Source organism: Montipora capricornis, chromosome 13, assembly GCF_036669925.1.
Source record: "Montipora capricornis isolate CH-2021 chromosome 13, ASM3666992v2, whole genome shotgun sequence".
Taxonomy (NCBI): domain Eukaryota; kingdom Metazoa; phylum Cnidaria; class Anthozoa; order Scleractinia; family Acroporidae; genus Montipora; species Montipora capricornis.
Window position 1 is genome coordinate 36,850,301 of NC_090895.1, and position 15,000 is coordinate 36,865,300.

General features: G+C 36.8%; 1 protein-coding gene and 1 long non-coding RNA gene across 3 annotated transcripts in view; one reads left to right on the plus strand and one right to left on the minus strand.

Moving 5' to 3' along the window:
• Window positions 1-6,137: 6,137 nt before the first annotated feature.
• Window positions 6,138-10,557, minus strand: LOC138028767 (uncharacterized). The gene is made up of 3 exons (XR_011127719.1): window positions 10,097-10,557; window positions 7,254-7,324; window positions 6,138-6,275 (listed from the first exon to the last, which is right to left on the minus strand). It is a non-coding gene; the product is annotated as an uncharacterized lncRNA (long non-coding RNA).
• LOC138028766 (retinoic acid receptor RXR-alpha-B-like) overlaps window positions 6,190-15,000 on the plus strand; it is an 18,962-nt gene continuing 10,151 nt past the window's right edge. Inside the window, exon 1 of one of the 2 annotated variants that reach the window (XM_068876377.1) lies at window positions 6,190-6,326. The gene's annotated coding sequence lies outside the window, so the exon portion shown is untranslated. Of the gene's footprint in view, window positions 6,327-13,317; window positions 13,429-15,000 lie in introns of those variants that run through there. The other variant, XM_068876379.1, reaches the window with a different exon arrangement.

A 15,000-nucleotide genomic window follows, 5' to 3' on the forward strand; every position in this document is an offset into this window, starting at 1 on the left:
TAATTGGTCACCTGGAAATCGTACCTTTGCAGTAACATCCGGCTTTGGCTTGGCGTACACTGCCGAGGGCAAGGCTCCTTCCTGGTCTTTCGTCGTTTCACTCCTCACGGTTCTTTGCCTCACCGGACTGTAATTCTCAAACCATTCCTTCATTATTGGCTTCATCCTTTTTCGATAGCCCCTCGGACGGAAGTGGAGTCATAAACTGCACGTCCTTGAATGACATTCCCGTTTCTGGCACTGTGTAGTAGGAAGATGGATGAGTATAGTTTTTAGCCCCCCATTTCGTTATTCGCTTCAAAGATTCCTTCTATATGGTACTTAAGTCTACGGCATATTGAAGGGCGCTAAATGGGATACCGCATTTAGGTTCTCTACTTGCCTTGTAAGTAAAGTTTGCCAGTCAATGCTAACTTTGTAATCTGGGCTGACATTTGTGATGTTTCTTATGAGGTTGTTCCTTCAAAAGGAGCTTGACAGAACCTTGCGTCTTTTTAGAGACAGTTCCTTTAGGACCGTTGCTGAACCTTCTTTGAGGTGATTTGTTTCTTTTACATTTCTTACCGTAGATTTGATGTAATCGTTCACCTTCTCAACATTCTGACTGACCTCCTCTGGAGTAATTGTCTGAGAAGTACTACCTTTACAAGCTATGCCAAAGCTGTCATATAAAATGCCCAGGTGACTTAAAAAGTTCGTTGTCCCTGACAAACCGGTAATCAGCTTGATTTTCCCTGCTGCCGCATCCGTTGTGAAAAGCGTATCTGCAACACTACATATTCCATGCACTTGGACAAAGCTGCGGCTTTTCTAGCTGAAAATAATATAGATAGCTCGGTGACCATCATCTGCGCACAATAGTATGTCATCACTAGTCATACACAAATTAAAGCTGCATGCTTTGAAAGCAGCACATCAGTTTGCAAAACACATTTCGTCACCTTTTCCTCTAGCTGGTATAGAAAGGCGCTTGCGTAAAGTTGGAAAGGTTCCATCCAGGGAGAGGTTGTAATTACTCAGTATTCTCTCCAGATCAGCACGTGAACGTAGAGAGTTGGGGTCCAGTCTAACGTTCCCTTCAATGTCTTACGCACGCGTTACCACCGTGACGCTCTGCCATAAAGTCTACGCCTCTACTGAAGCATGGATCTTTCGCATCTTTCAGCCCATTTTGAAGCTCTGTTACATCGGATAGTTGGTGAAGTCGTATCTTGAGTAATCGAGGGCAACAGGAGACAAAATCGTAATCAAGTGCCAAAACACTACCAAGCGGTCCAAGAGAGATAGCAACAGGATGACAACAAACAACTTGTTGATTTGAGGTCCAAAATCTATACTTCTCCGGAACAAGCGTGTGTACCACAAGTGCCACCTTGCTTAATTAATACTTCTACCACCTCAGGTCTGGCTAGTCGCACTAATGGTTCGACTGCCATCCTATCTTTATTCTATATTGCTTGACAAGTGACAGGTGAAGATTGTTTACAGTTAAATAAATTGGATTTCGTAGAAATTAGCGAAGTTGTGAAATCTTTCTGGCGGTAATTTCGCTCTTTGTTACCGTGACAATATGTACCACATGTACCACATGTACGGAGTCAAAGTAGCAATCAAATAACAAACGCAACAGGTCATAAGTCAGTTTAGGACCTTTTTTAAAATTAACAAATCTAGGGAACATTTTTTTTTTTACGGTTAATTATTTTTACCCCATTTACGGCTAACGGTTAAAATTTTTCAATTTTTACGCCTATCGGTTAACCCCATTGAGACCCTCTTGACAAAGAGGACTTGGGAATGAGGTTGCATCAAATTTTAACCCACTTATCCTTATCCTCTATAAGTATCACTCTCAGGATTGATGTGGTTAATTAAAGAGGACATAGTTTTTAGTGGACCAGTAAATGTTAACCAATTCTTCCCTGATGTGGACCTGATTTACGAGTAAATCGTCTGGTGTTAGACAGAGTAAAATCTATAAGTATCACTCTCAGGATTGATGTGGTTAATTGAAGAGGACATAGTTTTTAGTGGACCAGTAAATGTTAACCCATTCATCCCTGAAGTGGCCCTCATTGACGAGTAAATCGTCTGGTGTTAGACAGAGTAAAATCTATAAGTATCACTCTCAGGATTGATGTGGTTAATTAAAGAGGACATAGTTTTTAGTGGACCAGTAAATGTTAACCCATTCATCCCTGAAGTGGCCCTCATTGACGAGTAAATCGTCTGGTGTTAGACAGAGTAAGATCTATAAGTCTCACTCTCAGGATTGAGGTGGTTAATTAAAGAGGACATAGTTTTTAGTGGACTAGTAAATGTTAACCCATTCATCCCTGAAGTGGCCCTTATTGACGAGTAAATCGTCTGGTGTTAGACAGAGTAACATCTATAAGTATCACTCTCAGGATTGATGTGGTTAATTAAAGAGGACATAGTTTTTAGTGGACTAGTAAATGTTAACCCATTCATTCCTGAAGTGGCCCTCATTGACGAGTAAATCGTCTGGTGTTAGACAGAGTAAGATCTATAAGTCTCACTCTAAGGATTAGGGAGTTTAAGAAACGACGACGGCTACGGCAACGACAACGCCAAAACGCAGTAATACTATTGGTTAAAAGAATTAAAATGCTCGTGCTGCACGTGCGGCACGCATTTTTAAACATTTCTCTTCCGTACTCGTCAAAACTACTTCGTGAAATGACCAAATTTAAGGTTTTGACGACAGCGTGGACAAACTACCGTGAATCTTTCAGTCTCACTCTTTACTTCAAATCCGTCTGTACCAATCCAGTTTTAGGACACTTCACTCACATTGAATAATATAAGCAAGATGGAATAATCATGAAAAACTTAAAACAGCTCAAAGTTATATTTTGGAGTGACGTTTTCGTCTCCGTAGCCGTCGTGGTTTCTTAAACTCCCTATTGACATGGTTAAAGGGGACATAGCAACCTCGTTCCCAGGGCTTTTCACCACCAAAATCCCTGGAAACGAGGTTGGGAACATATGTCTTGAAGTGAGTGCAGTGGATCAGTAGATGTTCACAGGGAGTCTAAGGACTACGACGCGATGGCAACGAAAACGTCGCAAAATTTGCATATTTATGATGAGCAAAAACAATAGCTTTGCACGCTCTGCACGTGCATTTTTCATTTTTGTACATTTCTTTCATGTTTTCGGTAAATCTGCGACGTGAAAGGACCGATTATCAAGTTTTATGGGCAACGTGAACACAAGGGAAAGGGTTAAAGACCTCAACCTATTTGCTTTGTCCAAAAGCATTAGAAGCTATATCTTATTTGAACACTAACCTTAGCCTGTTTCTCAGTCGGTCCAGGGGCCGTTTTTCGGGTATCACTATTAGGGAACTTAAGATTTAAGACGACGACGTTGACGACAACGCCACAAAACAATGATATCATTGGTTAAAGGAGCATAAATAATCGTGCTGCACGTGCGGCACGGATTTTAGCTCATATTTTTGCGGTACTCTGCATGAAGACGACGTGAAATCACCAAATTTTAGGTTTTGACGAGAACGTAAGCATGCAACAGCGAATCTTTCATTCCCTATTTTCACTCTGAAATCGCTCGTACCAATTTATTTTTTGGATACTTCGCCCATATTGTAGGACGTGAACGAGATGGAATAATCGCGAAAGACCAGGAGCCCATCTGGAGCGTGCAACTTCCATACAGCGTCTGTGAAACGGCGTTTTCACAAGTAGGTTTATTTTTAGACTAGCCCTTCTCGCGAATTAGGTAAAAAAACAAAGGCAGTTCCGGTTCGGTGACCCTATGACGTCAGCTTAATTTCTTGTAATTGGTTATCGGGCTCCTGTGGGAGTCTCATTAGCGGGAAATTCAATCTAAAAATAACCTTACTTGTGAAAACGCCGTTGCACGAAAATAGGTAAGTTGCACCCTCCGGGTGATGGGCTCCTGGAAAGACTTATAATAGAGCAAAGTTTTATTAGTGAGGAGACGTTTTCGTTGACGTCGCTGTCGTAGATCTTAAGGTCCCTATTCCCTTTGTATCTCAAGAACGAAGAGGATTTAATTCATCAGACTTCACAGTTAGTGTTCATTTTGTTGCCTTGAAAACATGTTCAAAGATCGGCTTTCTAAAACAAGCGAATGAAGAGGGTAGTTTCTAAAGAAACTGTGGTGCTGCGTCGGTGGGGAGTAGTAGCTTTTAGAATCTCTGTACGGTGGCCAATTTACATCATCAACTCCGTTGATAAAACCAAATTTTTGTTTCTAAAACAAGCGGTTGGCAATTTCACAAATGGCTTTCGGGACTTTCGAGAAACGGGCCCCAGGTCGCTCGTGTTACGCACTAGAAGAGTGCGTGACACTAGCGACCTGGACCGTCTGAGAATCACGCTACATTAAACGTAGGTTTTTTCAATTTCTAGCTCTCTCAATCCCATTGTAAATGTGTCCCTCCACTCCTGCTGAAACTGAAATACACGAGAGTTCGCAAATAATAATCACTCTATTTAGAGCTCAAGGCTATTTAGACGAGCACGAATGCTCTACTAATTGGAAAAACTACAAATCAACTGGAATCGGAAATTTGGTTTTATCAACGGAGTTGATAATGTAAATTGGCCACTGTACAGAGATTCTAAAAGCTGGCTTTTAGAATGAAATAAAGATGGGTGAGAGACGCATTATATGTCTGGGCGGGTCTGGGCGAACTAAATCGTTAAATGCGTCTTCAAAGATGCACTAAACAATTTAGTTTTTCCAGACACATAACGCGTCTCTCGCCCATCTTTATACGGGACGAATTAAATGACGAATTAAAAGAAGCATTAAATTAACTTGCCCAAAGTCGCCCAGTCGATGTATTATACGTCTCCAGTATAAAAACGGCCATTGTTTACATTACTAAAAAAAAGAGAGATGACTTTGGATTTTTCAACAACATATCGTTTTAATCTAGCCCAAAATCATTCATATAGTCAAAACTTCATATTTATGACCCATCCCTTTCGCTTTTGTGTTCGTCAGCATTATGATTTGCAATACTTCCGGTTGACGTGTTTACAAGTTTGTTTTTGCGTCTCATTGTTTAGGTTTTCAATTACAAACTTTGTTTTGATTGGCCACTCTACTTCACTGTGTAAATAGTTCACCCTGAAGTCAAAAGTTTCTGAGGAAACGAAACAAAAACGGAACCTTATTATATCGGATTCCACAAAATGTCATAAATCACATCCATAAGGCAATCACGACAGTTCCGGTCACAACAAAATAATATAAATGTAAACTGTTTAATAATTCGAATATTTTATTTACCAAGAGAGGATGAGGTAAGAGAACGGATCCCCATGCTCCATGGTAAATTTTAAAACGCAAAGCTATTTTAAGTTCTCGTTCTCAATGCTTCGCATACATAAAATTTCATTACGTCATTACAGTGCCTCTCTAAATATAGAGAGTAGCGTGGCTAAAATAAGATTTTAATTTAAAAGAATTAACTATTGGAGGGTTATGTGAAGTGCTATTTTCTACCCATGTAAACCATGTGAGCTTTAGCCCTACTAGCTCCTACTAATGGAATTAGGCCCACACAAGGACAGAGAAAAACTCTGACCAGGGTGGGAAATGAACTCACGCATTACATGCGCACAACCATTTCATCCGGTCAATTAGCAGCCTTGGTTGTGCGCATGTGTGATGTGTTGGGGATACCGGGTTGGTGTTATGGTGTGTCAATCTCGTCCCCAGAATCCACTTTTCTTTTGGTCAGCACCAAGAACCCGGACTCTGGCCACCTCCAATTTATGCACAGTCATAGTGAAGGTCCATATTTGTAACCGTTGACAACCACTGTTGTTTTAAATTTATGAGGGTGCGTCGACGAGCCGGAAGTCCTTGATTTCGGACTTTCTGCCTTGGAAGTGGCCAGAGTCCGTGTTCTTGGTGATGACCAAAAGAAAAGCGGACTGGGGACAAGATTTATGGTGTGTCATCTTGCTTTTTTGTTGTACTGAAAATTTCAGGTCGGTCCGAGCTGATACAGCACCCGTGATATCAAGAACAATTAGCATTTTTATTTACAGCCCCAGCCTGATGCTTGCTTGGATCAGTTCATCCCATGTGAACACCTACTTGGCGTCTTTTCCATATCCTCGCGGGTCTTTGACATACCGCCGATAATCACGTGGGACTGTACTCAGTCTCTCTCTGTCTCCACCTGTGTTTTTCCACCCGTGCTCGTTTTTCGCTCAATGTTCTCATGTTCTTCGGTTGTGTTTGCTCTGCATGTTTGGAAAAAGACTGAATTCATTGGGGTTTCCGTAATACAAAAGGTAAGCCCTTATACACTTCCGATCTGCTATACATTAAAAAAGGAGGGGAAACAGAGGAAAATACGGCATATTAACAGCAAACAAAGTTCAAGGAACATTGAGCTCAGGAACATCACAGTAAAAACCCGTGCGCACCACATTTGAATTATTATGTAATCTCGTCGCCTTTGCCTCTTTTTAAATCTGTCTTTCAACTCTTTACAAAAAGGTGAATTTTTTTCTTTTGAAATTTGGATGAGTGAGCTTCCGTTGTCATGAAGTCTTAAGTGAGGTCGTTGCGTGAGAATATGGATCGCTTGCGTGCAACTCGTAAATCTTTATCCGTCTCAGTTCTTTGAGCTTAATTGCTTTTAACATGATATTACATCTTGGAGATGTCGCTTGTCATTATATCAGGCTCAAAACTGATAAGAAAGGCGCGGGAAATATTATTTCGTGTCCTTTGCCGGGGTTTCTGAAACAAATTATATAACACAATGACATCCTATTCACTCACTGGAAATATTGCAAGCGACCTTCTGATAAAATACATCTCCGTAATCATTTAGCAAGACAGATTTCTTTCCTTGATTGAACAAGTTGCAGGCGTTGTTTTTTCCATGACATAAAGGATCCAGATAAAATATTGGCATCTTTTATAATGAGTTGGATCAGAGATATACCGAATTCAAGATCGGATGAATTACTAAAGCTTCGTTCATCAAATATCGAGGCATGTGTATTATGTAAATCTTTTCGTAAATGTTGTACATCTGCGGAAATTGTGATCGCCTGTTGGGTTGACAATGTGAACTTCATTATAAAGAAAAGGAAATGCTGTGATAGTGAAAATAAAATTAGGAAATGACTGATTATGCGTGACTAATAGTTATTATTTCGTGACTCTTGTTGTTAATACGTTCCAAAACAATAGCAATTTAACTTTACCTTGTACACGCGATCGATATGTGGTCGTTCTTTGCGTTCGTCAGATTCTCTCCACCTGGTTCAACTTAAATCTCAAATAAAAGGAAAAAAAGAAACATCTATACAAACATCATTTCCATTCAGGAAATGTATCTTGAGTATAAGATTCAAAATGTATACTTTGAAAGGAAACATTTTTCTGCAGCATCTGTCAAATTTGGCAACAAATTGGTCTCTGTATGTTTAGGCTGATGAAACCATGTTTCCTAGTTTCTTTGATTATCCCAACAAGTAGGCCAGCTTAATCCTATGTCGCTGTCATGTAAACCATTTTATGTTTTGTGGTAAAATAAAATGACCTGGGTTCCTTCAGCTGTTACAATTTTTGTTTTCATTAAAATGTGTTTTCTTTTGTCTTTGGTTTTGCCAACTTAACATTTTACCTTCATTAGCTGCTGATAAGCCATTTATTTATCAGTTTTCCAAGCAGTTACATTTTTCTTGCACTTTTAATTTTTTTGACTTTCGTGTTCTGGTTCTATAAACCTATTTTTGAGGAAAGTGTAGGTTATAAAATGTTCAAGTTTCTGTGTCTATTATGCAAAGTAATATATCATTTCTAGGTTTATGCTTTTCATCTGAGGCAATATTTTTTTGCCATGACTACAAAATACTTGTGCCTTGTTGAAACTGACCCCAGAAAATATGGGTATATTGTGGTCAAGTGGTTATTTTTTTCTGTCACAAATATTTCCATCACTTACAAATAATTAATTTGGTCTTAAGGTCCGCATGACACTATGAAAGAAATAAATGTGTGTATTTGAAGTGCAGGTTGTAGAGGAAAGGGAGTTCTAAGTGATCCTCACACTTAATTTAATTGTCTCTTACAAACACCTGAAAAATTCAGGTGGTTTCGACGGGATTCGGACTCATGACCTCTGCTATGCAAGTGCAATGCTCTAATAACTGAGCTATGAAGCCACTCAGTTGGGAGCAGGTCAATTTGTTGAGATCCTGTGTTCCTGTGACGGACTTGATGAATGGAATGAATGAATAAATTTTTAAATTCAGGTTATAAACGAAAGGGAGGAGAAGAGAAATTGAAGAACTTTAATAAAATTTCAGTGTCTGAAGTGGAATTTGGACTTGAACTCTGCACTATCCACAGTAGGGATTTCATTCTCGTGTTGTAAAATGTTCTAAAAGACATAGTTGTTGGGACCAATAATTATTAATGGTTGTGGGTCCAATTTTATACAGTCATTTATTTTGAAAGAAATTCAACTTGTAATTCACTTCAATCTGCAAGATTGGCAAATGCTATATACTGCAGCAATAAATACACTGATATGCCGTGCAAGGTCTGTGGTAGCTCAAGCACTATGAATAATTAACAATTATTGGATGAAGTTAAGCATGATAGCAATAATTATCAAGGCCAAAGTTTGTGTTGGTGTTGTTTTTATTATGCATATTCCTGAGCATTTCTTTGGATTAGCAGCAAATCAAGGAATTTTTTCTGTGGTTGGCAGAGTCTTCTTTCCTCTTCTCTGCCAGTTAGTGTGTTAGGTGACGTCACTTCTGCATGCATAGAACTATTGTCTGTAGGTAAGACGTCAATTCTACTTATATAAAATCTATTGTTTGTAGTTATGACATAAGAGAAACAGAGCAAGCAAGAATTAGCTGCGTGCTTATAGCCAATCATTATTATTATTATTATTATTATTATTATTATTGTTTACTGCTCTACCATTTGCCTTAAAAATACATCTCCTTTTTTTAAAGGCACTTTGTCAACAACCAATCAGGAAAAAGTCTTTGTAGCACTATAAAATTAATTATCATAATAATCCAACAGATCTTTAAGGACGCTAATCCTAAAAAATATTTTATCATTGTTATTATCACCATAATAACATTATTACATTTACAAAGTTTAATAATATTTTTCTCCTAAGATATCTCAGCACCAATAACTCAAGTAACCCAAGACCTGATTAATCGAGGAATGAGGAGGTTTAGGACCCACTCTTTACTATTATAGTTGTCATTTAATTTTGTACCTATTGTTTTCTAACCACATCATGACCATGGCAAGCAGTGGAAAAAGGGGTAGTTGTCTCGACAAACGGAAGAAGGATTGACTCTACAACTATGTTTCATCCAATAACAATGTTATGGTACCTGGATATGAAAACAAAATATTATTGTTGTTCTTGCTTAAAAGCTGCACTCATTGCTGTGTCATAATGTGTTACCATAGCAACAGCAAATCCATTTTTAACACCCTATCATTTGCTTTTAACTCCTATATCTCCAGTAGTCAGTAGGCTAAGACAAATTAAACTCTCTGCTAAGTGAAGAAAATTTGGTGTAGATTCAATTTAAGGCCACCTTGATTTTGCTGATTGTGAAAGTGGCTCTGAATCTGCTGCTGAGAACTAATTTAAATTTTTTTTGGAGGCATATTTTTACTTAACCTGCCTTATGTACTCATATGAGTGGTGCTGTCAACAGTCGCGAGTGCTTTCATTCAACAAATTCCATTTCACCTTACATTTGTAAAAACCCTGCACTTCGATATTTTGTCAACTGAGGAAATAGCTTATAAATTAAGAAACTGTATTTTGCCTTCAGCATCATTTATCATTTCATTTAGTTTATTATTATTTACTGCCTCTGCCATTATGCTTTCTCCTTTGGGCTTTTAATTATGTAAGAAGGAAACGTACAGCTTTAAGGCATTCTAGGCATTCTAGCAAAAATCAAAGATATAAAAGCAGCATGTGACAAAATATTATTTCTTGATGTGCAGTTGGTGTTTGTATGTGCAATAACAATGGTTGACAACATCCTACCTAGATAAACCAGCTGCCATGGGATGATGCTTTTGTCTTGGGTAAGCTGCATTTAACAACATAATCTTGACCTCTGGAAATAATCTTCAAACATTATGGCTGAAAAAAGAAATGAACACCATAGTGGGTGATTTTATCTTGTTTACTAGCTAAAATACTCTGAGGATTAATTTATATTGCAGACAAGTTATGTCACCTGCAGTTTCCTTACTCAGTCAGTCTTCAATAGACCATAGTCAGTCATTGCATGAAGCCTCATAAGCAATGATGTTTGTTTTGTGAAGAAAGAAATCTTGAGCTTTCATTTATCAGCAGTTGTATAAAAATTAATTCTGACAGCTAGTGATTTATCAAATTTTTGCTTTAAAGGCTAGTTTGAGAAATTTAATGTAAGCATTAGCAGTATGGTCATTAAAAATAATATTCAAAATGCTTCGAAATAATCCTCTAACATTGATCATAAAGAATATAAAAAAAAAAGAGACCAAATAAGTACAATTGAGTAAAAAATGGAAGAAGAAGGAAGGACTCTTAGGCATTTTATCCAGGCAGTGATTATTTGAAGTTCATGGCAGAATAAGCTAGTTTTTAAACTAAAATTATGGACATGATTTCAGGTTACATGTACATTAAATTTTATCATTGTAATAAGCCGTTGTCAAAAGAATCCAGGCCAACCATTTAGCTATTTAGGGATCAGTGAAAGTACATGTTAGCGTATTGTGAGTAGTCTGCACACTACTTGTATTTCAAGCTAAGGTCATCAAATCAAGTGTTAGTCAGCCTTTTTTCCTCAGTTTTGAAAACTATCTAGCCATGAATCAGTCAAACGACTGCTGCCTCAATCATTTTCTATTTTTCTTTCCGTTATTTTGTTGATGGAAATGCAGAGAAAATAATATGTAATTCATTTGCTAGATGAACTTGAGGTTATGTGCATGAGAGTTTTGTGCTAGATATGCCCACACTGTAACATGGTGGCAGACATAGTAATCCTATCACAGTCCACCTCCTAGCAACTGTCACACTGACGTGGCAGTCATTGGAATGCGACCAATTTTATGCTTACAATAATATTATTGTGAGGGATGGGTTGGAAAAAAATGACAATTAGAAACAAGAAGCAAGCACTCTAGATTAGACATGCAACAAGTGACCAATACTTATTTAAATATGTTCTTAGCCACAAAATAACAGGGAGCCTGGCATCCCTTGCACACTGATAGCCAGCACTGCCAAAATTTCATTTAAGCATTTAAAGTACACCTAACCTTGAAGTATTTTCTTTTGCAAATGTGAAATGTCTAACATGTATTTTACTTAAAAATTGCCTTCTCTAGATTTTACGTTTAAAATCACTCCCATTAATAGGCCTAGAATTATGAGGTATGAAAGAGTAAAAAAGCTGGCATTCATTTGTCTCTTGGCCAAGCTAGTGAGAGGTATCAGAGTGTCGCTTCCTTCAATGATGTCAAAAATTTATTTACATGGCCAAAGTTCTTTCAAAACTATAATGCAAATTAGTTTATGACATCATCAATGGAATAGACTCCTGCTTCTCTCTCCTCGACCATGAGACAAACAATTGCCAGCATCTTTCTCTTACATACCTTATAAGGTACATTTAAAAGTAAAATCTAGAGAAGAAAAGGTAAATATATGTTTGATATTTAACTTTTTCTAAAGTAAAAGTTTTGAGGTTAGGTGCACTTAAAAAAAATTTTCAAACTGGTATACATTTCGCATTTTTGTGATGGGTAAAAAGCTTTTTCTTCCTTTAAGGCTTCACATTAAATGTTAAATGCATCTGTGATCCCTTCTGTAGGTCTTCCATGGAGTCTCGTTGTTTTTATTATGTTTGGATATTTTTATATGATATATAATTTCATGATTTCCTTAAATTAACCCTTCAGCTCCTGTCCTAAAAGTATGGGCAAATTTTAATGGTTGCCCAGCAACAACTTACAATAACTCACTTTTGTTTTCCTAGGTTTTTTTTCCTGTTATAAAAAAAAAAAAATCTCTGGGAATGAGATTGACCTAATTGATGCTCTATATTTTGCTGTGGTACAGTTGAATCTTTGTTGTGGATAAATTGTTTTAACTCTATTTATGGACAGCTAAAAGCCGTTTTAATTTTACTAATCAATATTAAACTCGTCACTTTAGATTTCCATCAATGGCTTGGACAAATCAGGATCTTTTTTGCTTTCCAAGGGTGTCTGCTTAATATTGACCAGTTTGTTTAGACTAATCATTCAACGTAGCATTACAATCAAGATTAATCATCTCTTTCTTAATTTCTCTGTTTTTATAATTTTTCTTATTGGCTTTTTCATTAAATATGTCACTGCCTAATATTTTTTAGTTGTGCAAAATGATGAAAGTCATTTTCTGTTCTTAGTTATGCAGGTTGTTTGAGCATTATTCTCTGACACTGATTGATTATTATCTTGTAAAAAAAAGATTTTGTAACTAAATCAAGTAAGTAGTTTAGAGAGGAAACCATTTGTGCATCACCCATGTTTTTCTCATAATACCGTATGTCATTTATACGGACCAGTTACGCCTTATGATGTAAATTTTTTTGACAGTGATGTTGATTTTCTTTTTTATTATTCTAAAATGTTATGACTGAGACTTAACGTTGAGAAGCTTTTTCTCATGATTACTTTCATTTTTGTGTGGTTATCACTCATATACCATCATCCGTGACATTTCTTATTTTGTGCTCTTATTTAAAGGACTCACAGTTTATTTGTTTTCCATAATCTTGTTCAACCGGAACAAAACCTCTTGGCCAAGTCTAATAATTACATAACATTGTACAGTTTTTATGTTTTGAAAATGTTGTGAAGTTTTTATGTATTTTCCTTGTACATGATTCTGGTGTCTTGTACATTAATTTTTTTTTTTTTGTGGATTAAAAGTCATTGCAATATTCAACATAATGAGCTCCATAATTTAGCCCTGCTTATCTTCCTCTTTACCTTATTTTGAAATCAAAAAACGGATGTCCTGCAGGGCAATAAATTATTGTTCTTGGCTTTGACCAAAACAAGACCACATGTTCCTTTTAAGTGCTTGAGTATCACCAATGGCTCCAAATGTTGCTTTTGTTTTGAGGCTGCTTTTAACCCCTTTCAAGCATAGGATCTCAGCAGGTCTCCTAAAAGCTCTTTAGACGTGGGCTTCTGTTGATTTTTGTTGTGTTTTAAGGCCGGTCTGTGTGAAAATAAATAATGCATCACCAACATAGCTTTGTGGGAGACTGAACTTTGCCTTGGAATAATATCTGGAGTACATAGGACAGAATTTGCAACTGATACATAGTAAGTGAACTTTTCAAACTTTAATGCAGAAATAATATTAATGATGTCATTAATATGAAAAGAAGAAAATGTTTGTATAATTTCTTCAGCTGTCTTAGAATGCAGTTTGATGGATGTTTGCAAAGCAAACATGGCATTGCATGGTTTATGTCGGTGTTGAGCTTATACAAGTTGGTATTTGCAAAGCGTTAAAGATATCTTTTCGTTCTTTTCATGCTTAATTTTGCAGAAATGTGACGTGTTTGTTATGCAAACACAACCAAGCATGAATAATCTTCTTGCAACCTAGAACAATGTTGTGAAGTAAAGCATTAGTTTACCAGATGTGATAACCCTCAAGTGAATGAATTCAATTTTCTTAGTGATATGAATTTATGTTTTTGTGAGCTTGTTGGACAATTTGAAATATGAGCAGGAAAATGGAAATTACAATGGTATTATCACAATTAGCAACAAAAAATTTAGTTTCTTTGGTGGATGGTTACAGTGTATTTACCTGAAGGGGAAATAATTATCTAAACTTTTCAGTCAAATATGAGTTCTTTTAGGTCCTCAAGCATGGATGTGAATAATCATTTGAAAATGTTTACATGTTATCTGAAATGTTCCAGGCATTTTCAAACTTAATTTTAACCTTCCATCTTGGTTATTACAACCTGTATGTTTACCAATGAAAATAAGATTGCAAGAAAATTGTAAGTTGTATTTTTCAAAAACTATAAAATCAATGTAGTATGTTTCAAAAGCACTGTTAGTATAGCAACCATGCAGAAACAAAAAAAAAACTTGTGCAGTATTAAAACAGTGATACAATGTTCAAACACCAGTGTCTACTCCCTGTCTGCGGAACTATTTCATTGTTATACTTCATTAAAAATGAGAATGAAGCGTACAATGACATTGTATTTGGTGTTGTTGATCATTGACGTGTAACAAAATAAGCAAAAATGCTTTTCCATGAAGAACACAAACATTTGGTATGAACTGTTTTGTTAAGCTGGAATACCCAATAAGTAAGCAAGTAAATAAATAAATGAATGAATAAAGGCCCAGTAGAGATAATATAAGTTTGCAAAATGTGTAAAATATGCAAATGACAAGACTGATGATGTCATTTGCTCAACCCAATATTACATCAAGTATATATAAATAGAGCTATCTCGGTCAATTTGCAGCACAGGCCATTGAAACTTGGTGGGCTAATAGTTCTGCAGGCAACACACCTATGACTGTAAAGAAATTGGTTCCCATGGCAACTCACTGTTTTCCAGTCCTCTTCAACCTGATTTCAATATTTTTGGTGATCTTAAGCTAGAAAAACATTTAACAAGGCCACAAACTCGACCTAACATCTTAATATGCTTGCAGGATCATGCAGATGAGGCACCATAGGCAAATATCGAGGAGCCTTTCATATCAGGGAGGTCTGGAACCCAGTATGTTGCCATGGTAACAAAACTGGTGTGCTCATATTGTGGAGCATGTCTACTAGAATCTTACTGCAAAGAATCAAGTATTTCTGATACAAATTGGCGAGATATCTTCCTTCATTATATTTTATCAAAATTTGGT